The sequence below is a fragment of the Chelonia mydas genome, chromosome 13, assembly GCF_015237465.2.
Source record: "Chelonia mydas isolate rCheMyd1 chromosome 13, rCheMyd1.pri.v2, whole genome shotgun sequence".
NCBI lineage: Eukaryota > Metazoa > Chordata > Testudines > Cheloniidae > Chelonia > Chelonia mydas.
In genome coordinates this window covers 20863566-20889321 of record NC_051253.2, presented here as the reverse complement: position 1 = coordinate 20889321, position 25756 = coordinate 20863566, and the positions used below count along the sequence as shown (strand labels likewise).

Genomic DNA, 25756 nt, shown 5'->3' with positions numbered 1-25756 from the left:
CTACATGGGGTGGACAAGGGAGACTTTAAAGAGCTGTGACAGCCCATTTAAAAGGGTTTTGTTTTTCCGAATAGAGGTCTCCCTGTAAACCTTACTTCAAACTATTGATGTAGTAATTAAACCTGTGGATCAGGATAATGCCTTAATATGGAGAATTTCATTTTAAGAATTCCAGGCACACTGGAAGAATTGCTTCCCAGTCACTGATTAGTGTGCACACCCGTGAACTGCCAACAATCTACTAACCTCCACTTTGTATTCAAAGCTTTATACAATAGAGTATGTTATTTTAATACCTTTCAGACACCAGTTTGGGGATCTTAGAGTGCAATGTGAAAGAATTAAAATACAAATAACACCATATTATCCAATTTTGCTATATCCCTGACTATGTTTAAGGTATTAGATGGCGTTAATATTACAATTTCCCCTTCCACTAGTGACACACATTCAAAGCTCCAAGTCAAATCTTAATATGACCTGGCAAAACCAAAAATGTAGGAAAAAGTAATAAAGGAAATTACTATCATTATGCAAGTCAAAATTCATAGAATTTCTATAAAGTTACACATTACAGACTGGATTCATCATGTTAAAATAACTCCTGAAGAGGAATTAAGTATTGCCCAATTACTGTCAGCTTTTATAGACTCTAGTTTCAGGGGGTTTTCTATATGTTTCAAAACTAATGTACAGATTGTCATCAAATTATGGAAATACCAGGATTTTTTTTTACATTTACCTGAATGCAAAGGTAAATCTATAAAACTACCTTAAAGAAAAAAAGAGTAAACACTTTATATCGATATATCTAAAAGTATATCCTAAACTAGTTTACTTCTCTCCTTTACCTCTTTACCCCTGTATGAAAAAATGACATTTACTCACCTGTAACCAGAGGGTTTTTTTTGTTGTTGTTGTTGTTGTTTTTTTTTTAAGATAACCTCTTAGCATTCCCACTCTTGGGATGCATCAATCCTGCAGGTTGGCAGGTGCCTTCATCTGACAACTAGGCCCACACAGAAACCACTTGACAAAGAAATAAGGGTTACTTACCTGTAACTGCAGTTCTCCGAGAGGTGCCTCTGTGTATTCCCACGTGTTGGCCCAAGGTGCCTGCTGAGCTGCACTGCCCCAAGGGTGGGAATGTGCAGAGGCCACTCGAACGAGAACAAAAGTTTTCTATCAACTCTCTGCTAGGCAGGTGAAATCTGCGTCAGTTACAGGTTCTACTTCCTTTGAATCTTTTGTGGAATGGGTATGCAGTAACTTACATTTTGGCTACAATGTAATTTACAAAGTCTATCCAGTAATTTCATCTTTCAGAAAGCCAGATGAATCATTCTAAGACAGAATCAAGAAATTATCTGGGTCCACAATATGCCTGGAATCCTTGTCCCTCTAGAGCAGTGGTTCCCAAACTTGGTTCGCGGCTTGTTCAGGGTAAGCCCCTGGCGGGCCACGAGATGCTTTTGTTTACCTGGAGCGTCCGCAGGTATAGCCACTCGCAGCTCCCAGTGGCCGCGGTTCGCCGTTCCTGGCCAATGGGAGCTGCGGGAAGCGGTGGCCAAGTTTGGGAACCACTTGTCCAGAGAGAAAACTAATTAGTCTGCTAATAGTTGTGGTTATCTACCCAAATCAGATGTCCTGAAAGGTCACTTGCAAAGGCATGTGGGAGGATAGAAGCAGACAATGGGTTTATCCCAATTTTGTTTTTTTACGATGCATAAAGAAGGCCTGAATGCTGGGTTTTACTGAAAGTCTGTTTCCCTGATGGTCTGTAGTGGTGGTGTTGGTCCCAGGATATAAGAGACACAAGGTAGCTGAGGTAATATCTTTTATTGGACCAACTTCAGTTGGGGGAAGAGACCGGCTTTTGAGCAGATCGTTTTGTAAGTTAGACTAGATTGACTGGAGAACTAGTAGGCCTATGACAATGTCAACAGTAGGAAGGAAGTAAACCGCAAGTGCAGGGCGGCCAACCTGTGGCTCCGGAGCACACTGCTCAACCCCCTGCTCTGCCCCAGGCCCTGTCCCCATTCCACCCCTTCCCCCAAGGCCCCTGCCCCTTCCCCCAAACCTGCCATGCCCCCGCTCCTCCCCCTCCCCCACAGAGCCTCCTGTGCATGCGAAACAGCTGATTGCGGCAGGTGGAAGGCGCTGTGGGGCTGGAGGGCGGGTGCTGATGGGGGGCTGCTGATCTATTACTATGGCTCTTTGGCAATATACATTGGTAAATTCAGGCTCAGGTTGGCCACCCCTGCTCAAGTGAGAGAGGAATGGATTTTTATCGACTGTTTAAACTTTTGATTCGTTTTGGTCTTGTTATAACCTATTTAACTAAAATCCATGGGAGAAAAACTCTATTAGGAGTCCCACATTCCATACCCTTCAATTAAGAGTTGAAAAGGAATTATTCCTCATTTATAACACTGTAAGCAAGAGGCCAACCTGGCCATGTTTCTTCTCATCTGATGTAACTAAGGTATTAGCTCATCTCTCTTCATTTTAGATTATCCCTTCAGCTCATGGCAGGCCATAAGACTATCCCTTATTTCTCCAGAATGTAGTGAGGCTACCGTTCATTTAGCCAGTCTAAATCACTCCATGTTATCAATCGTGCGTATGGTGCAGTACAGATGATTTGTTGTGTTTAGTTTAATTGACAGCTAACAGCATGATAAACTAAACTCCAGCAGGATTCTGCACAGGAGAGCATGCTGGAAAAGTGCGTATGTAGTGTCAGCATCCAGTCCACAAAATAAAGGAATTCAAAAAACTGTTGGACTTATGGAGCCTTTCTTCTCCAGGTCACCAGTTCAAATCCAACCCAGGTTAGCCAAAATCAAAAGGAGGAACCTATGGGAAGGGAGTTGGTGATCTAAGTCTGATGCCTAGTATACATTTGTCCACTACTGCATGAAACCCGTCACCGTTACAGTTGTCAGTCATAGGCTATGTCTACACTGTCCACCTTACAATGGCACAGCTGTGCCGTTGTAAGGTGTGATGTGTAGCTACTCTTTATGGTCGGGAGAGAGCTTTCCCGGCAACAAAATAAAACCACCTCCAACGAGGGGTGGTAGCTTCATCGCCAGGAGCGTGGCTCCCACCGCCAAAGCACTGTCCACACCGGAGTTTTTTGTCATTAAAACTTTTGTCATTCAGGGGGGTGTTTTTTCACACCCCCTGAGTGACAAAAGCGATCATGTAGACATAGCCTTAGAAAGAGGCCAAGGTGCTGTCGTATTAACTAGCATGACAGCACAGGGAAAGCTTACTGCTGCTGCCCATCCTGTGAATAAGGAACGCATGGCAGTCTCCATGGCTAAGAATCCACCACTTTAGCCTGCGGTAAATGAATGAGAGAGAGAGAGATGGTAACAATGTAAATAAATCAGGGTGTTACTAAGGTTTGCAAGGACAGGTTACATTCCCAATTATGCTGTCGCAACCTAACTATGCTACTATTTTATTCTAAATCTGCTTTAAGTCTGAAACCCTGAAGTATAAAATTATTTAGCTACTGGCAGATTTGCTGAGCTGCCAAAATCCACTCAGCGTCTGGGGCCAAGGGAGGAAAAATCAATCCAAGCAGTTGCTTTCTTCTAGTTTGGAGAGACAAGAAGAGAGCATGGAAGCATCTTAATGAAACAGCACCAAAGCGACAGCCTGTCAAGTGGGATAAAGCACAGGAGGGTAAGAATTCCCCTCTATACAGAAGCCTGCAATGGGGTTGCTGTAATCACCTGTAGGGAAAAGATTAAGTGGATGCCTGTCTACAATATCAGGGGGGAGAAACAGCAAGTCTGCAGGGCTCATCTCTGATCAACTCAAACACTCAAGATAGCTTCAATTCATAGTAAAGCTCTTCAGTGTAATACTCTTAAGATCAACCAGGCAAATCCTAAATCAAGCAGATCAGTCAAGTGGCCAATGTGAGGCAGGATAGCCAAGATCATCATAGAAGAGAGAGGCTTCCAGCAAGACTTCACTTAATGCATAATCTTGTAAACACCACCTTGCATTGGTAATTGGAAAGTAGCTCGGGATATTCTGCCTCCCAAATCCCTATACCCAGGGTAATACGCAGAGCCCTGAGGCAATCTGCTTCTACACTGAAAGGATTTGGGAGTCACTAGCCGCAAGCCTCTAAATTTAGAGCCTGCTGCTCTATTCTGTAACTGTCATCCCCTTCCCCACCCCCATGCTAAAGCTGGACAAATCTATCTCAGCAGCATTCTGGAAACTGCCAAGTATGATTGGTGAAGTGGTGCCAACCAAACTGAAGACACCCTGATCTTCATTTCTTTGATTATAGAAGTTTCTGCTCTAAGCAATGGTATCACAAAATCCCTGGGCAGACTAGCTGGAAAGAGATTTCATTTCCCAGCACTGAAAAAGTTTAGTTGTCCCAAGTCTGTGCCTTACTTTCAGTTGCTTTTATCATTTTAAGATACAGTAAACATCAGTTCACTTACAGCCAATGCAGACTGTGCAAAGACATGCAAAACCAGCAAAGTAAGGAGGCGTCTATGTTAGAGAAATTGTTGGCAGCTTCCCTTTTGTTTTCAAGGCAATTTCCACTAACCACTCCCACCCCACTTTCAGTCAACTTCTAGGCCCAATCTACACTACCGAGTTAGGTCAATCTAAGAAAAATAATTTTTTCTAGAAACTCTCCTTGCGTGGCATCCCCCATGTGATTTTGGATGCTCTCATTCAGAGGTGAAGTGGCCTTAGTTTACCATAGCTCAGTCTTTCTTAAAGGCCTCTTCACTTCTGAATGAGAGCAAAAGCACCATAGGAAAGCAGCAGAATAAACCCCAGAAAGAATATGCTTTGTGCAGGTAAGTGCAGGAGAGAGCATCATTTCATCTTGGCTGTACCACACATAGGTATTTCTCCTGCCATTTGCAATCTACTTAGAGGCCACTCAGGAGTCCAGCCACTAAATTTAAAACTTAAGGAGGACTCTAATAAACTGCCAAATGCTTCTCCATTTGAGTATGTGGGGCACTCAGCACATTTTGCTATGGGTGTGTGTAGTGGGTCTGGATGGTAGGAGGGTAGACAATTTACAAGTCATCTTCAAAATGATTCAAATTCCTCCACATAATTTTTCCAGTGAGAATAGAACAGAGCTACACAAAAAAACAAAAGCCTTAATGCCCCTTACATACACACTCTCTTCAACAAGTTTTGGCCCAAAGAAGCATCCTTTGCCTTCCATCTAAGGTATTTATATGGCACCTGTTACCATATCATCTGAGCGCCTCGCAATTTGAAATGTAGTTGTTATTCTTACCAGGGCAGTGCTATTATCCCTGTTTCACAGGTGGGGAACTGAGGCACAGAGAGACTAAGTGACTCAGCCAAGGTCACACGGGAAGTCTATGGCACAGCAGACAATTGAACCCAGGCCTCCCAAGTTCCCTAGAGAATGGATCTTCCTTCCGAGAGAAATATCAGAAGGAATTATATTCATTCTCAGTTTCCACATCAAAGTACTAAGTAACAAAAGAGTATCCCAAACTACACAGGCATAGACTAAATTATCAGAATTTTTCTCCTGTCCAGCCTAATGTGCCAGTAATGGTGTTTTAGTCAAAATGTTTCTTTTAAAAAAAAAATCAATTGCAATGTTATGGGTGTGACAATATGAACAACTTCTTTGGTACAGCAGACAGAAGAAATGCAAAAGCATGTGCAGGGGGGCTGGAACAATTTGTGTAATGGGGGTGCTGAGAGACATTGAACCAAATTGTAAACCCTGTACAGGATGGAAACCACTTCAAGTTCCAGCTCCTATGAGCACCTGTAAAACTTTAGATCATGGTGGGAGATGAGCAGGGTATTGTTTTGTTTTGGAGGGTTGCCTCTTCTAAGCAAGAACATGATAGAACAGTTCATAAGTTTAATCTTGGCATTATATCTTCATTTATAAATATGTACATTCAGAGAAGCACTAAAGAGAATATGACCATGTCAATAGCAGGCCAGACTTCAATAACCGTGCATCTCACTGGCCATTTGCACATACCTTTATCTTGAATGTACACATAACTATGGTATTGACAAGCACAAACTACGTGTGTAAACATACTAACAGAGTTGTGAGGGAAAAAGCTTGATAAATACATTTTATTCTTGACCTTTTAGCCCCTAAATGAAGTTTGTCTGTAAGCTGGAACTACTGAGTTATGAAGAAGCAAGCACTAAGGCTCCAAACGGTACCCTTTTCCATTCATGGAAATTAGAGATGGAAACCTCTACTAAAAGGCTGCTGACTACAAAGGGACATTACAAACTCAGGGAGGATCTTCAGGCCTCCTGCACGGTGGATGAGTTACAACAGATGACACTGGGTGTTTAAAAAAAGGTCACAACAGCTGAAGATGACCCAACCATTTCTGCGAACATCTTTAGGATACAGGTAATTTTGTAAATGATAGAAGTGCTGGGCAATAGATTTAGAAAAACCCATATAAGACATCATTGTGTATTAGCATAATATAGGATACATGGTGAAAAGTCAAAATAACCAAGTTGGGTCTTGCCAAGAAACTTCTGCAGTGTTTAAACCGCCAGTGGCCTAGCATTTTACTCATTATTTTTTTCATGTTTTGTATAAGCTATTTAATTTGTCAGCTTGCTGCTACCCACGTATCTCAAGCAGATGCTTCAAAAGGTAACTGAAATGTCTGCTTTTGGTGGTGTGCATTGCAAGGGAAATCTCACCTATGTTGCTAGTTGGGAAAACCCTAGAGTACTATGGACACACACATTGTGTGTGTAAGCTTGAGGACAGACAAAAAGAGGAAAATACTGAACACCTTGTGGTCCGTTCTGGGAAGAGCTTTGCAGTTTTAAGGAGGTGGTTCTGGCCACCTGTTCAACAGGCGATGAACTTATTCTGCATTGTTTCAATCCCATCATCTTTTTAAAGGTCACCAAGATTAATTATTATTTTTTAGAAAAAGCAAAATGTAGTCTCCAATAAGACTGTATTTTTAAAAATGGTTTTCTTTTCTAGTTGATAAGTGTGTGGCCAGTGCATTCTCAACCAAAGCAAAATGCTGGTTCTGTCCTTTATTCCTGGCAAAACACCATTCCAAAGCAGCTGCCTAACTAATAGAATACTGGTAATTTTGGTTAGCAGCCTAATAGGTATAATGGCAGTCCCTGGTCCACTTATGTGTCATGCGTCCTCACAAATGAAGTATGCTGTCACTCTTACTCATTTCCCACATTCCAGCTGAAGAGCAAATTCAGTGTTACAGGCAGAGCAGCCTTAGTCAGGGCTTTCAGTCCGAGGATCCAATTACACACTGTGAAAGTATCACATGATTTGAACGTCAGATGTCATATTTTAATTCTGACCCCACAGTTTGATAAGGATGAATATAGGTCATCCCATCACAAGAGCTAGCTCAACAACTTCCACAGATATGCCTCAAATGGGGCATGAGTAATCCGACTGAACCGGTAACCATAGGCCTACTACTACGTTGCCTGAGGACCAAGCTGTAAGATGTAGCACTAGAAAAGAAACCCCAAATCAAATGTTATCAACTCCCCCTTATTATTTCTGTTACAGTAGCACCTAGAAGACCAGGGCTTGCATTGTGCTAGGTGCTGTATAGACACGGTGTGAGAGCCAATCCTTCTCCCAAAGAACCTACACTGTAAATAGACAAGACTGATGGGAGTAGGGAAGGAGAGGAAAGAGAGGGATGAAGTGACTTGACAAGGTCACAAAGCAGAGTCAGTGGCAGAATTAGAATCCACATCTCCCGACTCCCAATCCAACAGCCCATCTATTAGACCACACTACCTCTCACTCCCTATTAATTTGCCTGTAGATTACAACATCATAATGGCTTTTAATTACTTCAGTTTCAGCTCAGGCATCACTTTGCTTGGGCACAGGCATCATCACACTGAACAATCCCATTCTGTCAATACACCCCTCTGGAATGTTTGGCTCTTTAAAATGGGCAGGTCTCACCAGCAGTGCTGGCCACATCAGTGGGTGGCCCAATATGAGAAATCAGATTAACAGCAGAGGAAGCACAATTAAAAGAAATGGAATGCATATGCCCAGCTCAGTTCCTTTCACTCTTTAATACAGGTGTTGGAAGTTGGGACTCAGCAAGACTGCCAAACTGAATTTTAACCTAAATTATTATTTTCTAGTTCGAGTTATCTCAGAGCCAAGCTATGCACTTTTAAACTCTATTCCTAGGAACAGGTGTTGAGAACTAAGGTTCGCCCAAGATGTTTTCCCATGACTTCAATAAATCCTGCAAACATTGTGGGCTTTGTGCACAGAAACTATTTAAATCTAGGGTGGGGAAGAATCAGCTCATACAAAACACAGATAAACATGTTTCGCATTTGTGATCTAAGAGAAAACTGTAAAGCAGGCTGAATGCATATTAACACCCATGCTAGCATAATCCTTTGAAAACAGAAAGGAAATTTTTATAAACTATTACTTTTTGTGAAAAATAACAGAGTTCTAAGGGCACGGATACCAATAGTTTATTTCCTTAAAGCTTCTTAATGCGATATCAGAAACCCACCATGTGGCAAAGCAGGCTTGTCATCAGGCAGTGAGGATGACATGTTCCTACAATACCTCTGAGCTGTCTTTATGAATAAATGCTTAAGTAACTAACAATGTTGTTTCAGAGTAGCAGCCGTGTTAGTCTATATTCGCAAAAAGAACAGGAGGACTTGTGGCACCTTAGAGACTAACAAATTTATTTGAGCATAAGCTTTTGTGAGCTACAGCCATGCATCCGATGAAGTGAGCTGTAGCTCACGAAAGCTTATGCTCAAATAAATTTGTTAGTCTCTACGGTGCAACAAGTAACAATGTTGTGTTCTGCAAACGTAACACAAAGAAAGCCACTTGGCTCACCTGAACTCTTTACACACAAGTCATCCAACTAGATTTTTCATTATTCAGTGGAGAATACCAGGAGATGTACACATGGTTTAAAAATGTGTCTGATAGGTCCCACCCCAAACAATTCGCCACCACAACCAGAATTAATAATGGCAGTGTTAAGCTGCAAAGGAATGTTATCCCATGACTATTGCCAGCTCTGCTGTTTATAAGGTAGGACAATTCAAAGTATGTACATGCGGGTACCAAAGTTCACTGAATTTGCAGGATTACTAGTGTAAGGTGTTTGGGGATTTGATACACACACAATGGGTCAAAAAGCTAGTAGTCTTCAGTCAGGCAAACTCTAAGAGGACTGAGTAAGGGCTGCAGGTGCATCCCAATGTATCATTCACTAAAATCATTGAATACTACAGGGCCAATTATTTATCTTTAGGGAGAGAAATTGTTAACAGTCTAGTTTTAGTACACAACAGGGAGCGTGTCAGGAAAGCAATAGGTTCAATAACAATATCAGCCCACCTGCAATGCTCCTAACAAGGAAATATCTTCCTAAAATGGCATGTGGGCTATCCATCCTGACTGGGTGGTGAAGGACAGATAGGGTGGAAACTTTCACAGAATTTCAAAATCCCCAACTGTGGTAAGAGGTGGTTATTTGTTGCATGAACGAGTTTAGGGTGAACAAGTCAGGCTGCTGGCTTACATTTGCTCATAGACGTTTAACAATAAATTTAACAGATTCTGCTTTTGTGAATCGGAGGGATTCTGCTTTGCTGCGACACAAGACTGTTCTCTAAAGCTCTGCAATACTGAGACAGAAAACAGAGTGCAATTACTGGCTCAAGCCTCTTATCTGGAGATTAGCAAAAGGGGCGCATGCATTGCTTTTCTGCAACCCCTTTGGCCAAACACAGGTAGGAGCAGTGGTGATAGATTCAAAGACTTTAAGGCCGGAAGGGACCATCATGATCATCTAGTCTGACCTCTTGCACACTGCAGGCCCCAGACCCTCATCCTCTCCTGCAATAGGCCCATAACCTCTGGCTGAATTACTGAAGTCCTCAAATCTTGATTTAAAGACTTAAAGTGAAGGTTGCCGTAGTATAAGCTCAAGGGGTATTTTCTGAGGTGGGGTTGGGCAGAGAGTGGGAGAGAGGGGAGTGATAAGTAAGTGGTTGTGTTAAAATCATCCCATGGAGGACCCTCCAACACTCCCCACATGCATATTTAGATCCCACTCTATGCCCTTGCTGGTGATGCAGAATCTGCACTCAGCTGCCTGCAGCCCCAGTGCCAAGAAGGATTCATGAACAACACAGCCGAATGACACGGATGTATCTGAAGCTGACTTTGTCCTGTCAATAGATACAAATTTAGGGGCAAAGCCTTTCCTCAGGGGTCCCTTGAGAGCATAACCAGCGTGGCTGCATAGGGGCTCTGGCCTCTGGGTGGAGTGCAGCACTGCATTCCCTTGCCGAGTACTCACGTGCAGGCCACAGGAGGTGAATGCACCGCTGCATGAAAAGGCAGGAAGGCGAGTGCAGCGCCCCCCGCCCCACCCGGGTGCCTACACCTCAATAAAAGACTGTGGCTGGCCCAGGTCAGCTGACTCAGGCTGCGGTGCTAAAAACTGCAGTGTAGATGTTCGGGCTCAGGCTGGAGCCTGGCCACTGAAACCCCATGAAGGGGAAGCCTGGCCTCCAGCCTGAGGCTGAACGCTTACACTGCTATCGTTAGCCACGCATCCCGAGCCCCAGGAGCCCGAGTCAATTGACCCAGGCTGTGAGACTCGACGCCGCAGGTCTCTTATTGCAGTGTAGACGAACCCAAATGTTTCAGTCACTGGGCTACATTAGCTTCCAAGAGAGCATCTCCCAGCAACTCTATGGCCTGGAAGTCGGACTCATTCTCCCTCTGCCTTTCAGCATCCTTCTTGCCAGGACCTCAGAATGGGTGCTCAGGCCAGTGACTGGGCTCTTTATTTGATCTTTAGTTATTAAATAAAACGGGTATTTTAGTATCTCATTCAATCACGCATTCAGAATATATAGGTACCCTCTAAAATTAACACAGAGCTACTCAGTTTTCACTATAAATGCAAGAAAAGGGATGTAGATTGAAATATGGCATGTTTCTCTGTTCAGACTAACCCTATGCATTCACACATGTTTTTTATGTTACGTGTTTATACACAGAAACTATAAAATACCAAAACTGCTGCTTACCTGTAAAATGTATTGCTTTCCAGCTCTTCCTCCTTACTTGTACGCATTGTTCAAGTGGCAGCAGTCCCTTCAGCTGCAGTCAAGATTCAGGGCTCTAAGAAACAAGAGAAAATGTCACCCCAAAATTTACTACTGTGGTTCCAAAGGGAAATATGACCTTTCTATAAATAATGATACAAATACAAACTGGCCTGGAGTTTGAGTTGATTGCACAAGTCACCACACATTCACAATGCCTTCTGCCCATATATAGACCCATAGATAGAATAAATGTGTTAGTCTCTAAGGTGCCACAAGTCCTCCTTTTCTTTTTATATAGACTATAGTAAATCCTCAGGAAAGTACCCAGTAATGTCTCCTCCAATTTCTCGTTTAATTAGAAAGGAGACCCATTTATTTAAAGTTAGCTTAATAAAATGGATTAGTTTCTGAGCACTCAGCTGGGTACCAAGATCTTCAGAACTGCATACGGCAATGAATATGCACCATATGAATATGAATATGCACCATAAAATGAAAATGCAGCAGCTACAAGAACACTAGTTATCTGTAGCTGTTCAGCTGGTTTCCCGAAGTAGCTGAGAACTATCAAGATAAACTAGCCAGGAACATGTTTAAAGTGGCGATCGCAGCAGCCTAACCAACAGGGCTGCAGCCTGCAGCTATATATAAACCTGCTGTTTTACTTTTAGCTTTGTGCTCTCTCTCCCTGCTCCATTTTCCTCAGCTGCTGTCCAGTCTCATACACTCCCTGCCATAAACAGCAAAGTCAGCCCAAGATATTTCATAATTTGTAAACGTATCCTTATGGAGGGATAAATGACCAAGTAGAGGTCTGGAACTAAATTCAGAGACAGATAAAATTATATGTAAAAACTCTCCTGGAAAAAGGTGTGCTAAAAGTCATACCAGGATAGGAAATCAGAAAACCATACTAGATTTTCCAGGAAGGAAAATTCACACTTGCTAATTGCTTCTTGCTAAAGCTTGGGGGTGGGGGAACTGTCAGTAGCCTCACTAGCTGCCTAGCGCTTAACATATCTCTTGCAACCTCCAATAGAAAGCCCCAGCAAAGCAGTCTCACTGCAATCCAAAGCACCTCTGTCTTCTGCATCAGGCAGCTGTTCCCAGCCACAAGTCCCTTGCCAAATCTCTGCTGTTTATTAGGCCGCTTCTTTCAGGTTAGGATCTGCTGAAGATAAGCAGCTCTCTGAACTACTTCGTTTTGGTCAGAGAAATGTATTCAATGAAGTATAAAAGCCATTTTTCCATCAAGACGACCAGTGCAGAAATGTGTGTAAAGTGGTGGTGGAGCGGATTTCCCTTTTATTGAATGTTAGAAGCTTCCACTAGCACCCCCACATTACCAAAACCGGACATCACACTAATACAGTTAGAGCCAAATTATCTATATAGATCTGGGAAGAGTTCAAAGAGGTGATCATTCAGGCCCTATATGTGCCAACATGGTTAGATGGTTTGTGGATTTTTAAGCATATTAATTATCCATACTATTCACAAAACAACCCGTGTACGGAATCGGACATCTCCCTTTCAATAACATGGAGTCACTTACTGGGTCTTACTCATTTGATAGCATATCAATGACATTTTTCAATTTAAATACAGAACGATGTATTGTGGAATTAAAAAAAGCTTATCATTTCTTCAAGGGTATTAAGCAGCACACAGAAACATACTCTACACTTTTCCCTTTATCAACAGCAACTTACGTTCCTGCTCTTAAAAGAAAAATGACTTCTCTGCTGTAGTTATTCTCTTTAAAGCCTGTTTGATACCACTATTCCTGTGATCGCATGACTCGGACTTGGAAGTTACTTTCACTATGTCTAAGGCCTCCTCTCCACCCACGCCAACTCACATGGTTTGGATGACTGTTTGGTAACTATAACAGCAAAGAGCAGTTTGTGATGTCATAGAAACCTTTATGAAGGCACATCAGTTTCCTGGGCTGTACTTCATGGGCCAAATTTTTTCGAAGGTATGTGTGCACATGCATTCAGTGGTTTTCAACCAGGGGTAGGCATACCCCTGGGGTTATGCAGAGATCTTCCAGGGGGTACATCAACTCATCTAGATATTTGCCTAGTTTTACAACAGGCTACATAAAAATCATTAGTGAAGTCAGTACAAACTAAAATTTCATACAGACTGACTTGTGCATACTGCTCTATATATTATATATGGAAATGTAAGTACAATATTTATATTCCAATCAATTTCTTTTATAATTATGTGGTAAAAAGAAGAAAGTAAGCAATTTTTCAGCAATAATGTGCTGAGACACTTTTGAATTTTTATGTCTGATTTTGTAAGCAAGTAATTTTTAAGAGAGGTGAAACCTGGGGGTACACAAGACAAATCAGACTCCTGAAAGGGGTACAGGAGTCTGGAAAGGTTGAGAGCCACTGCATTAGTGCATAGATCGTGACCTGTGCACACAAAAATGGACATGCATTTTGGAAGTCTATCCCTGTATTTGACAGGTCACAAGAGTAACAGAACAAGGGGCGGGGGGAAAGTTTAATGAAAAGTTTAATGCCAGGAAAAGCTTAATGAATAATAAGAGACAAATACTAGAGTGCTGATCAAGTGCTTTTTATTCTAGTAGCCTGCATAAAGATCTTGTAACAACAAGCACAGGGTTGAAAGTCTTATAGGCAGCTTATCTGTAATTCTTTCTGTGATAGTAGCAATTAAATAGATCCATAGTTTTCATAGATCCAAGCTCATCTTTACAATTATTCACTGTCCGCTTATTTCAGAGTAGCAGCCGTGTTAGTCTGTATTCGCAAAAAGAAAAGGAGTACTTGTGGCACCTTAGAGACTAACAAATTTATTTGAGCATAAGCTTTCAATCGGATGCATCCGATGAAAGCTTATGCTCAAATAAATTTGTTAGTCTCTAAGGTGCCACAAGTACTCCTTTTCTTTGTGTCCATTTATTGTACAGAATATCAATAGCAATCTCGGTCCAATTCACCTGTAGACAATAACCATATAGCCAAGATTTTAAGAAGTGACTCGTGATTTTGAATGCCTAGATTTCTGGGTGCCCAAATTAAGAAAAGGGATCACATATGCAGAGAGTCGGTGTTTAGCATTTTCTGAAAATAAGGTACCTTTTAAGGTGCCTCAATTTGGGGGCATCAAAAATTTGAAGCCCCCCAAATCACTAGTCACTTTTGTAATGGCTAGACGCGGCTATTCAAATATGGCAGTGTGAACCCTTACCCGGCATGCTTATAAACCAATACAGGCCAGTTCTTGACAGGAATACAGAACCCAAGGTCAAAAAAGGGGGGAGCTTTGCTGCTGCTGTGACAGCTAAACACCCTCTTGGAGAGTCTGGGCTAAAACTGCAGGCATGGGAGAAGTGTGTGTGAGAATGAGAATGACCAACAGTGAAACTGTCCACAAAAAGTACCGTCAAATGGACAAAGATGACTGTTAATGACTAAACTCTTTCAGAGAGAGGAATCTTAGGGGTTCCTTGTAATAATACATATTCAAAATTTTCCAGTTTACTGTGACTCTTTATATTAGTGATTTCCAGAGAAGCCCTATTACATACTAAGGATATTCCCCAAATTGCCAGCACCGCCTATCTTTGCTGCTCTTCCAACTAACCACAACCTCCTCAAGAAAGCAGCAAAGCTGAGCAGATGTTTGATACAGGAAAACTAAGTAATTACATATAGAACACTTTCACGAAAGGGGAGAGGTGAACCGATTCCTAAACATTTCATCCAAAGCTTCAGTCATCTGTCCTAACACCTGTCATCCTGCTTCCAGGCATCAGTTTCATTTCAGTATTTTCTTGGATGGCTGTCAGTAAGCCACATGTTTTCGTATTACTGCATAGGGCACACGGACTGCTCAGCACAAAGCCTACTTAAGGGAAATGTAGTTGGAGCGGATACTTTGTATGCATACTAGGGAAGGTAGCACAATAACAACTTCTCCAAGCCTCTCTCTGCAGGAGGTCAAGCAGCTAAAGAGGGAAGCGACACTTATGGAAGGAAACAATTTAACTATCTGATGACCTCCAAGAGGGGTTCTCAAAATGTGTTACTTTCTTCCAGCTGAGTAACAGCTCCAGGGCTGTGGAGAAGCTACTCCTCTGATCAAGCACTCTGGCAATAGTCCTCCTACTTCAAAAAGGTTTCAGAGTAACAGCCGTGTTAGTCTGTATTCGCAAAAACAAAAGGAGGACTTGTGGCACCTTAGAGACTAACCAATTTATTTGAGCATAAGCTTTCGTGAGAAGTGAGCTGTAGCTCATGAAAGCTTATGCTCAAATAAATTGGTTAGTCTCTAAGGTGCCACAAGTACTTTTCTTTCTACTTCAAAAAGGGAACTAGATGAATGCCTTCTATAGTACAGCTGAGGGAATCACCTAGGCTCACTCGCTGGGCTGCTCCCTCTCCGGGCTGCTCCCTCTCCTATGCTTCCTAATGTCTGTAATAATGGGGTGTGCGGGGGTGTTTAAAAGTTCTCGTCAGCCTACTCCAAGGCAGTAATTTGTGGTGGCTCCTATTAATTACCTGGAAATTATTGTCTTGAACTAAGTTCTGCTGTTTATTATGCCTCTTGAGTTGATTGACATTCACACCTTCCATGCCAACAATAACAGCAGTTCCACAATGTCAGTTCCATTTCAGTGAGACCACGGGGACAAAGGATTTCATTTATCTACACATTTCTAGCAAAGGAAAAATTTTCAGATATGGGTGCCTAAAGTTAGGCATATAAGTGGCTTGATTTTCAGAGGTGCTGAGTACCTGTAGCCCCCATTCATTTCAATGGGATCTGTTCTGAAAAATCAAGCCACTTATACCGGGGTGCCTAAATACAAATGTAGGTCCTCAACTTTAGATACCCACTCTGGAAACATTAGTCCACGCAGTTAAGTCCCTGTAATCTTGCACTTTTAAAACATAGATAGGTGCAATCTGTAGCCAGCTAGCTAAAACTCACATTTAAATATTGAGCGTTATGTTTTTAATGGTCTCAAAAGAACAGTGAGCAAGAACAATAATGTAGGCCTTTTAAAAATTTTGTATTGTTTCTCATTTTTCATTTTGGCAAGGGCGGTGATGAGTGAAAGGTGGCAAGGGACCAGCATCCTTAAACCATTTTAATCATGGTGTCAATGGTATTAGGTGCTCTAACCGTAGAAATTCCTGCTCAGGTGCACAAAGGCTGCACTGAGATAGGTATGCAGCCAAGGAGAGGTTCTCTTTCTTGAGGTACTGGCAGGAATTATGAGGATTTTCTGTCTTATTCTAAGACAAGCAGGGATCATCTGGTCTGCTCTTGCCTCTGAGGTACAGAGTGTGCAGTTGATGGCATAATGCATTTTTTGTACAAAGCTGGTTTCTTGCTGGCATTGCTCACAACTGGTTTCCTGCAAACCCAAAGAATGCGTAGGGAGCAGCGATGTGGTACATACCCCAGGCTGGAACTAACATTGCTGGTGAGAGCTCAGTTAAGGTGCCTGGAGGCTGGGCCAGGCCCAACTGTTGATGAAGCCCAGCTGAGGGAGATGCTGGGTGGTGTGAGCATAACGGGAGGAAGCCTAGATGAGATGGGACTGCTGGGAGCAAAGGGAAGAACTCTCCAGTCCCTGTTGGTTGTCAGAGAGTGGAGGAAAGGCCTAGAGAGAGGCAGGAATACGGAGAGCCTAGGAAAGGCCTGTGGGAAAGGGCCTGAAGGAAGGTCAAGGGAGGCAGCAGGTGGTAGATAGTCACCACAAGGTCCCAGGACTGGAACCCAGCAGAGAAGGAAAGCCTGGGCTCTCCTACTTGCCACTGGGAAAGAAGATGCAGAAACACCCTGATACAAGGGGGAGGAGGGCGAATGAGTTTGGAGCCAGGCCTCTAGGGAGAAAACCCTGGGAGGTGCTGCTCTGCCCAAGAGCAGAAGGATAACCCTGCAGAGCCTGGGATGGGGCAAAGAGTCTGTAGAGCAGTGAGCCATCGGGGCAAAGAGTTATGTTTATTTGAGTTGAGTTTATTGTCCTTTGTTTATCCTGGAAGAGGTTGGACTAAACATGACGTGGCTCGAGGCGTGAGCCATGAAACAAGGCTGATCAGCAGAGGGGCCAGAGCAGCAATCGGCAGGCGGTGAGAGGAAAAACTGCTATGCCAAGCCCAGCCACAAGAGGGCACATCTGGGGTGAGTCAACTCTTCTATAGAGGCACTGTTTGAATTCTGTTTGCCTACGCTTTCTAAGCTTTTTCAATAACTATGTATTTCTCAGCCACTCTGTGTAAAGGCTCATCTCTCCAGAGGCACATTTGTTTGCCAGAAACTGGGAATGAGCGACAGGGGATGGATCACTTGATGATTACCTGTTCTGTTCATTCCCTCTGGGACACCTGGCATTGGTCACTGTCAGAAGGCAGGATACTGGGCTAGATGGACCTTTGGTCTGACCCAGTATGGCCGTTCTTAAGTTCTTAAATATTGAAGTCAGAACTACACTCTAGGTGATCTAGGGAGACTATCCTGAGTTAAAATTCCAGTTCATATCTTACACAGAGCTGGGAATTCACCCTCTTTAGTAATTGTTAGGAAAGGCAGCTACTGTAGAAAGAACATCCTCAAATGCACTGGATTTCTCATTTCTAACCCAAGTCTCCATATGATTTAGTGTTCTGAACAGACTGTTCCATCAAGGCATAATGGAATAGATTCATTAAACTTCATGGACATTAAATTGCATTTTGGAACTGAGGAACATGAAATAGTTCCAGTCAGTACCCATTTCTGCAGGAATGAGACTGCAGACTTACAAAAGATTTTAGTGACTACATATACTAAATTATCTCAAGCTTCCTGTGGAGAGAAAATAGCCCTCTTGTGCGGCAGAACCCCAGAGTTTCTGTGGACACACTCTGGAAGGGACCTTTCCTCAGCTTCCACTACTGAACCAATCCAGATTCATGGAGGATGTTTTCTTTCAACCAGCTAATGGAACCAGACATATAGTTTATTTTCAAGCAACATCCTCAACCCCCAGGTACTTAGACTCACTATTTGTCCCAGAGGGGCCAAATCATGCTCATCTTACTGACTTACAGGAATACTCATCTAAGGCAAAGGGTGGTTGGTTTGTTTTTCAAACACACCCAAGTAACTTTAGAGCACATGTCCCACTGAAAGTCAATGGAACTTGTGCTCCCAAGTCTCTCAGATGCTTTGGAAAGTCTTACCCAGACAGGAATGCTCACTACAGTTCAGATCCTTCCTACTAATTTTTGCCATGGAGGGACTATACTATGCAGAAAATGTGCTCAGAGCAGCCAAGCACTTGTTGTAAGAAGGGGGAGATAAGCCTAAACTGTATCATTCCTTCCTCCCACCCATCCTATATGTATTCAGCATGTTTGGGGCTCTGGGAGTTTATAGGTGGACATGTTTAGGTGGGGATGGGGAGTGTGAAGTCGGGGGCCTCTTTCCCAGGCAAACATGCAGGAAAATATTTGCACTTAGGGGCAGCATTATCTGCATAATTCTTGATCCATGCAACCCGATCTCCTCAGGGGACGGGGCTGCATGGGAAGAGGGGAAGAACTCTGCAGTCCCTTTCTGGGAGGGTAAGGCAGCTCTAGATGGAGCAAGGCTACAAGGGAAATGGGAAGTTATTGAACAGCTAGAAACACAGTGCTTCTCACGGTGAAACATACAAGGACGGGGTGGAGGGGGGCCCATTTGCCCCATAACTGCAGTCTGCAACACAAGCAAACTAAATCCACAGCTAGTGCATCTTGGATATGTTTGTATCTGAGAAGTTCTTGGCTTGGGGAAAAAACTAATGCAAGTTCTGGGACTGACTTCGCTTTCATAATTCTCCCAATAATGAACATAGACATTCTGAAGAACAAACCAGGCAGTGTTTCCGCCAACATGATTCTGAACCTGAGAGCACATCCTGCACATACCCTGGGGGTGCAGCCATTGCTACCCATGTGCTTGGCTGACGAAAACAACTGGGAACAAATATTTATTGTGACTGCTGGGAGATAACATTTCAGAAAAGTGGGAAGAAGAAAATCAAAGAGAGCCATTCCTGAGAACTCCGCGCTCTGGCAGTTCAATACCTTCTGCGCACAAGACGGTATGCTGCAGTGAACTGGCCCCAGCTAGGTTGCAGTTAAATTTCTAATGGAGTGCTTTTCTGTCTTGTTTAGACTGCAGGCATTCTTTTAGCAAACTCTCGTGACACATAAAATAACATTAAGATCAAAAGCAAAAAATCCTAAGACAGGTTTCCCCCATTCCCTGAGAAAAGTGAGGGTGGGGGGGAGCCAACCCAATTTATTCCCCAGGCTTCAACTCAACAGGAAGAAATCAACTGACCACAAGAAAGGGTGCTGCGAGAGCACAGGCAAAACCTCGAAACTCTTGTGTCTCAAGCTCTGAGTGCACTGTAGCAGATATGACTAATAACCTAATAGATTCCCTTACAGGATCAGCTTCTTCCACAGACTAGGAAGACCATTTCCTATCTTTACTTAAGACTCCAAGCTCTTTGGGACAGGAACTCTCTTTCTGCTAGTGTATGAACAGTGCTTAGCCCAAAAGGGCCCTGATCAGTCTACAGGTGTTCCTGCAATACAGATAATCCTGTCTAACACTAAACTCTCCATGCTCATTGACTTCAGATTTGAAATTGTGCTTAGTTAAAGCTACGTGATCACATTTCTGTATGTCGTGTTTGCTAACTTAATGGTTACAAAAACCAAGCCACACTTACAATTTTCACAGCATCTTTTAAGCTAATTAAGAAGGGATGTTGTCAACTTGAAATCTGGGCAATTTCCAAATGAGTTTTATGTGATACACCAGCTGCCAAATTTTTATGGCATTAGTCACATTTATTGCTGCTGTGTGTCTTAAAAAACAACCAAAAAACAGGCAAACAACATGGGAAACTGACTAACTATCCACTGAGAACAGTGCAACTGACTATACAAAGAGCTACCAATTCCACAAAAATGAAATATAGAGCAAAATGCTTCTCTCTGTGTCTTTCAGTTATAGTAAAATTAGGTGTAACAATAGTAGGTAAAGATTTCAGATGTCAGTACAATTTTTAAGCAGACAGTGTCTTTAAATTTTGTCATTAGAGATGCTATCTGAAAACAAAGCATTTTTGATAGTGTGTGGAGGGGGAAAGGTTCTAGTTTTCAAGTTTCTGCTGTTTAAAAGCATATTGCTTCCCAAATCAAAAGCAGCTCAACTGAACAGTTAAAGAAAAGACGGACTCAAACCGGAACATAAATAAGAGCTATGTGCACCATAAGCCCCTCTCTCCCCAGTTTACATATCCTTTGTTGTTCCAACAATCCCTTTGACACTTGGAAATTCAATCACCTCTTTCTTACTTGAAGTGTAATGGATGAACTGACCTGCCTTTGATGTGGAAATTTCAGAGCAAGCCAGTTTTCTCTTAACATTAGTATTAGCTGCTGCTCCTTAACCCACCCTCCAAATTATTAGTTGTGTCCAGATCCCATCCCTTAAAGGGATGCAGTTTGGTAGCTTATATCTAAGACTTATGTTCTATAGAGAAAATAAATATTCCAGGATTAGTTTATGAGAATTTAAGCATTCCCCTGCTGCAAAACTTGAAGCATGGTCGCATGTGCTAGTGGAAGGGACCCGAAAAGCAAAACTAGTTAGAAACCAAAGGGAAACTTAGCAAACTTCATGTTAGTGACACATTAAAATATATTTGCAAAATATGTCTTCACAGGACAACATTCCTTTATAAAAGGACTTAATCTGTGAATCCTGTAATGTGATAAAAGACTTATTCAGCAGGCTTGATATTCCAGTGGCATTGCAGTGTTGCCAACTCTTGAGATTTTTATCACAGGTTTCACAATGTTTGGTGGGTTTCTTAAAGTTCCAGCTTCTGGAGTTGTGAGAGTCTCCTCTTTCATTTAAAAAAATAAGTGAGTTTCGAGTCCTCGTGATTGTGACTCATGGTTTTTGAATGCATGGGATTGCCCATGCTCTGAATCTCAATCACAGAAGTAACCATAGAACTTCTTAATAACCCATATGGTTTATACCAGGGGTAGGCAACCTATGGCATGCGTGCTGAAGGTGGCATGCGAGCTGATTTTCAGTGGCACTCGCACTGCCCGGGTCTTGGCCACCGGTCCGGGGGGCTCTGCATTTTAATTTAATTTTAAATTAAGTTTCTTAAACATTTTAAAAACCTCATCTACTTGACATACAATGATAGCTTAGTTATAGATTATGGACTTATAAAAAGAATCCTTCTAAAAACATTAAAATGTATTACTGGCATGTGAAACCTTAAATCAGAGTGAATAAATGACGACTCAGCACACCACTTCTGCAAAGTTGCCGATCCCTGGTTTATACACTTTTTTTTTTTCCTCCAGGCCGGTGCAGTTCTCCTCTAATTCAGCACAACACCTAAGCAAGTGCTTTAACTATAAGCATCTGAGCCGTTCCATTGAAATCAATAGGACTGAAAGAACACTCAACAGCTCTGCTGAATAGGGATGAGATTATTCATGTCCTGGTACAAACACGTTTAAGTGCTTTGCTGAACTGGACCTCAGTGTTCCTACTTGTAGAAAGAGGGGAGGAACTGTCCAGTAGTTAGGGCTCTCAATCCTTACTGTATCTAGCCTCCCAACACCCCTGTGAGGCAGTGCAGTGGTATGATCCCCATTGTACAGATGAGAGAACTGAGGCACAGAGCAGCTAAGTGGCTTGCCTGACATCACACAGGAAGTCTGTGGCTGAGCAGGGAAAACGTAAAATGGGGATAATCGCACTTACCGACCTCACAGGGATGCTGTGAGGATTAACACATTAATGACTGTGAGGCAGTCCAGTACCTCTGAAAGATAGAAAGGTAAGACATTACACCTGCAGAATGGACACAGAACGAATTCACAACACGAATCCTGAAGAAGAGATTGCCAGTGAGTCTGGATTTTCCAGCACTCTTCATTGAAATGTGTTGTGAGTCAAGATACTATACTTCAATCTGCATCTTTCTTATTTATATGGAATCTGTCCAGATAGGCAGGCCCAAAACGTGATCTGTTCCTTGTCCTTCACCCCAAACTTTCTCTTCCAAATCCATCTAGTTTATGTATGTGCTTTTCACCCCAAAACAACTGCTTTAATTCTGTTCTTGTTTTTCTTCCAAGCTAGAAATATGATGACACTATCAAACCACAGTGTGCATCCATGACAGAGGGGGGAAAATAGTTCAGCAATGAACCAATTTCAGTGCAAAACTCCCATGGGATGGTAATAAACTTGAGGAAACCAATTTAAATTGAAGGGAAAGAAACAACTTGCCATTATCAGCACTACTAACTCAAAGCATTCATAAACCATGAGTTGGGCCCCCAAACTCACGAGATTGGATTACGTCATGAGATTTTTAAAAATAAAGGGGGGGGAGAGTTATTTGCCTTACCCTTTTTAAGCCTTTAGGGTTCATGTTTTCAAGCTTTTCTTTTTTTCTTTTTCTTTTTTAAGAAAGTAAGTTTCTAGCCCTCATAGAGAATAGGAATCACATGGCTGTAAGAAACAGGAACTGGGGCTTTATGGACAGCATCAAGTATCGCGAGGTTTGTGATACCATGGCGAGAGTTGGCAATAGTGCAAGATCATTTTCAAACCTTTTGCATAATTTAAAACTAGTTCAATTACGGCCTCCGCCAAAGCCTGTGTCAATCGGAGTCTTTCCACTGACATCCATGGCTTTTGGATCAAACCCTTCATTTCTATTAAATGTCTGGCTAAACCCCTAAAACAGTGGGAGGGGGATGTTACAAAACACCAAGAGAATCTATTAAGAGTGTAAATACGCTGCTGTGTACCCCCGTGGCCACCTTCGATTCTAAATCTGCTTCATTGAGTCCCCACAAACAAATATCAGTATTCTCTCTGGTCTTATGGCTAGTTCATACCTGATCTAGGCACCTAAGGAATCAGTAAGCTATAATTAGAGGCTTGCTGCAAAAGATTTTTGAGGTGCATGCCCACAAAAGTACAAAAAGTAAAGGAGAGTTTTGTGCAAGGTACTTGTAGTACACACAGTGACAGCAGCTTGCTTTATGGGCTTTTTTGTTTGTTTTTTTTATAAAAGCCACTTTGTTTACTCACCTCAATTGACCTTTCTTGTTTGCGCTCTCTCTCTGTCTCTCATTCGAAAGTATTTTGAGCTTCTGAGTTACCTGGTTTTTTTGTTTGTTTTAAGGAGGCGTTTAAAATCATTTAAAAAAACAAAACCAAACCCTAAGCTTTATTCAGTTTATAGGAAGATTAACAACTAAATCTTTTTTTTTCCTTTACTGGAATTCTTTTTCAGTGCAGGATGTGCACATTCCTTTGTTACTGAAGGGCTGTTGACATTATTATTTATTTTTAGAAAATCAAAGTATTTGCAGGGGAGGGGAGAGAGGAGACTCAAACAATGCCAGGGCTTCTTTGAGTCAATTACTAACATAACTAAAAGCATGAAAAGAAAATAGCGGAGTGACCTGCTCCCAAGTCTGTCTATATATATATATTTTTAAATCATTTGGATGAATATATTGGCTTGGAAGTCTAAATTTTTAAAATAAGATACCGCAAAGCATAAAGACAGGCCTGACTTTTTTGACAAAGGTTAACAATATTAGCAATTCACACTGCTCTAAATCTTTGGGAGGCAGTATGGCCTAGAGGGTAGAGCACTGGACTGGGACTCTGGAGAGTTGGTTTCTATTCCCAGCTCTGCCACAGGCCTGCTGGATGACGTTGGGCAAGCCACTGCACTTTTGTGCCTCAGTTTTCCATCCATACAATGAGGATAATAACTGACACTTTGGTAAAGTGCTTTGACATCAACAGATGAAAACCTCTGTGTAAGAACTAGGTTATTGCGATTATAACAATTTTATATTGTGACACAATTCCCATTTGCATCACCCTAAATGTGTACATAACTTTAGTCATGTGAGTAGTTTCATTGCCTTCAATGGGACCACTCATCTGCCTAAACTTACACACATCCTTAAACATTTTCAGGATCAGGGCCTAAATACATGACCCACCTCCCTCCTCCTACTCCTCCCCAAATTAAAAACATTCCTTGGGGCCTCATAACTGTTGTGACATATCATAACTTAGCAAACCTTAAGTTTAATATTTGAAACTGAATCAAGTGTCCCAAAACCAGAACCACAACTGAGCATTCAGTATTAGCATCTAAGCTGCCATTTATGTTTTGCTAATTATTTCTATATTTGGAAGAAAACTCAGAGTCAGATCACTACTCTACATGTTTAGGCAGCGAGCGGAACTGCTTCCAAGAGGTGAGAGAATTCTAGTTCTCTGCAAGCATTTCATTTGGACTTATGAACCTGAGCATTCAAGCAAGCAGCAGACAGGAGTCCACAGTCAGCCAGGTTTTGAATTGCTGTATTTGGGGCACATCACCATTCACAGAATCATAGAATCACAGAATATCAGGGTTGGAAGGGACCTCAGGAGGTCATCTAGTCCAACCCCCTGCTCAAAGCAGGACCAATCCCCAACTAAATCATCCCAGCCAGGACTTTGTCAAGCCTGACCTTAAAAACTTCTAAGGAAGTTTACATTATTGATACCACAAACTGGAGAGATGATTCATATCATCTGCAGCCTGTAAGGGTCAGATTTTCAAGAGTGGCTGAAAACTCTCACTGATATCAACAGGAGTCAGCCACCCTTGGAATGCCTCTCTAAAAATACTGATGTGGGTTTTTTTGTTAATCACTACAAGTCTGTCAAGTATCTAAAGCTAAATGCTATCTTATGCTTCAGGCTTTCAAATAACAGGGAGACAGTGTTAAATAACCACTAACACATTCCCGTGAACTTCATAAATTTGCATACTGTACTTAAAGGACCATTAATTTAAGTGTACCTTGGTTATATTTACACCCAATTATCTTGATAGCGGCCATACCAGGAAATCATCATGCATCCGATGAAGTGAGCTGTAGCTCACGAAAGCTTATGCTCAGATAAAGTTGTTAGTCTCTAAGGTGCCACAAGTCCTCCTTTTCTTCATACCAGGAAAGGAAGTACAGGAGAAAATAGACACTGAAGCTAAAAAGGGTTTTGATACAAGAGTATTATGTTTTGTAAAGTCAGTCAGAGGTCCTTTACACACAGCTCCACAAGCACCGCTTCTCCTAGGAGGTGTTCCATTTAACTTACTTCATCTGACAGTTGGGCTGCTAAGAATGTAGCTGATGGCTGCAAAGTTTTGATAGCCATTAACAAAAATATTTTAAGTCTAAATTCCAGTTTAAAACCATTTCTTTCCCGGAAATACTGATATGCTAAACATCCCATTTTCCACCATCCTACCTCACTAAATTTCTAAAGCCAGCTTCAAAGAAAGCTTGAACACAGATCATTAAAAAAAACCACACAAAAAAACCCAACCCCCTTATTACCAGGACCAGATTGTTTTTAAACAATGTGTCACTTTATTCTATTTGTTTACTTTTTCCATTTCAATCAGCTCAACAGTTTTGTTTTTGTT

At 42.1% G+C, this 25756-nt stretch overlaps 1 protein-coding gene and 1 long non-coding RNA gene across 3 annotated transcripts in view; one reads left to right on the top strand and one right to left on the bottom strand.

Annotated features, from left to right (window-relative positions):
- Nucleotides 1-25756, bottom strand: part of ZHX3 (zinc fingers and homeoboxes 3) — a 64810-nt gene that overhangs the window by 23487 nt on the left and 15567 nt on the right. For both annotated transcript variants that reach the window (XM_037877227.2, XM_043527415.1), the window contains exon 2: nt 11146-11239. The gene's annotated coding sequence lies outside the window, so the exon portion shown is untranslated. The remainder of the gene's footprint in view (nt 1-11145; nt 11240-25756) is intronic.
- On the top strand, nt 13087-21145 carry LOC122462771. Its single transcript, XR_006285524.1, has 3 exons — nt 13087-13147; nt 17208-17346; nt 19043-21145. It is a non-coding gene; the product is annotated as an uncharacterized LOC122462771 (long non-coding RNA).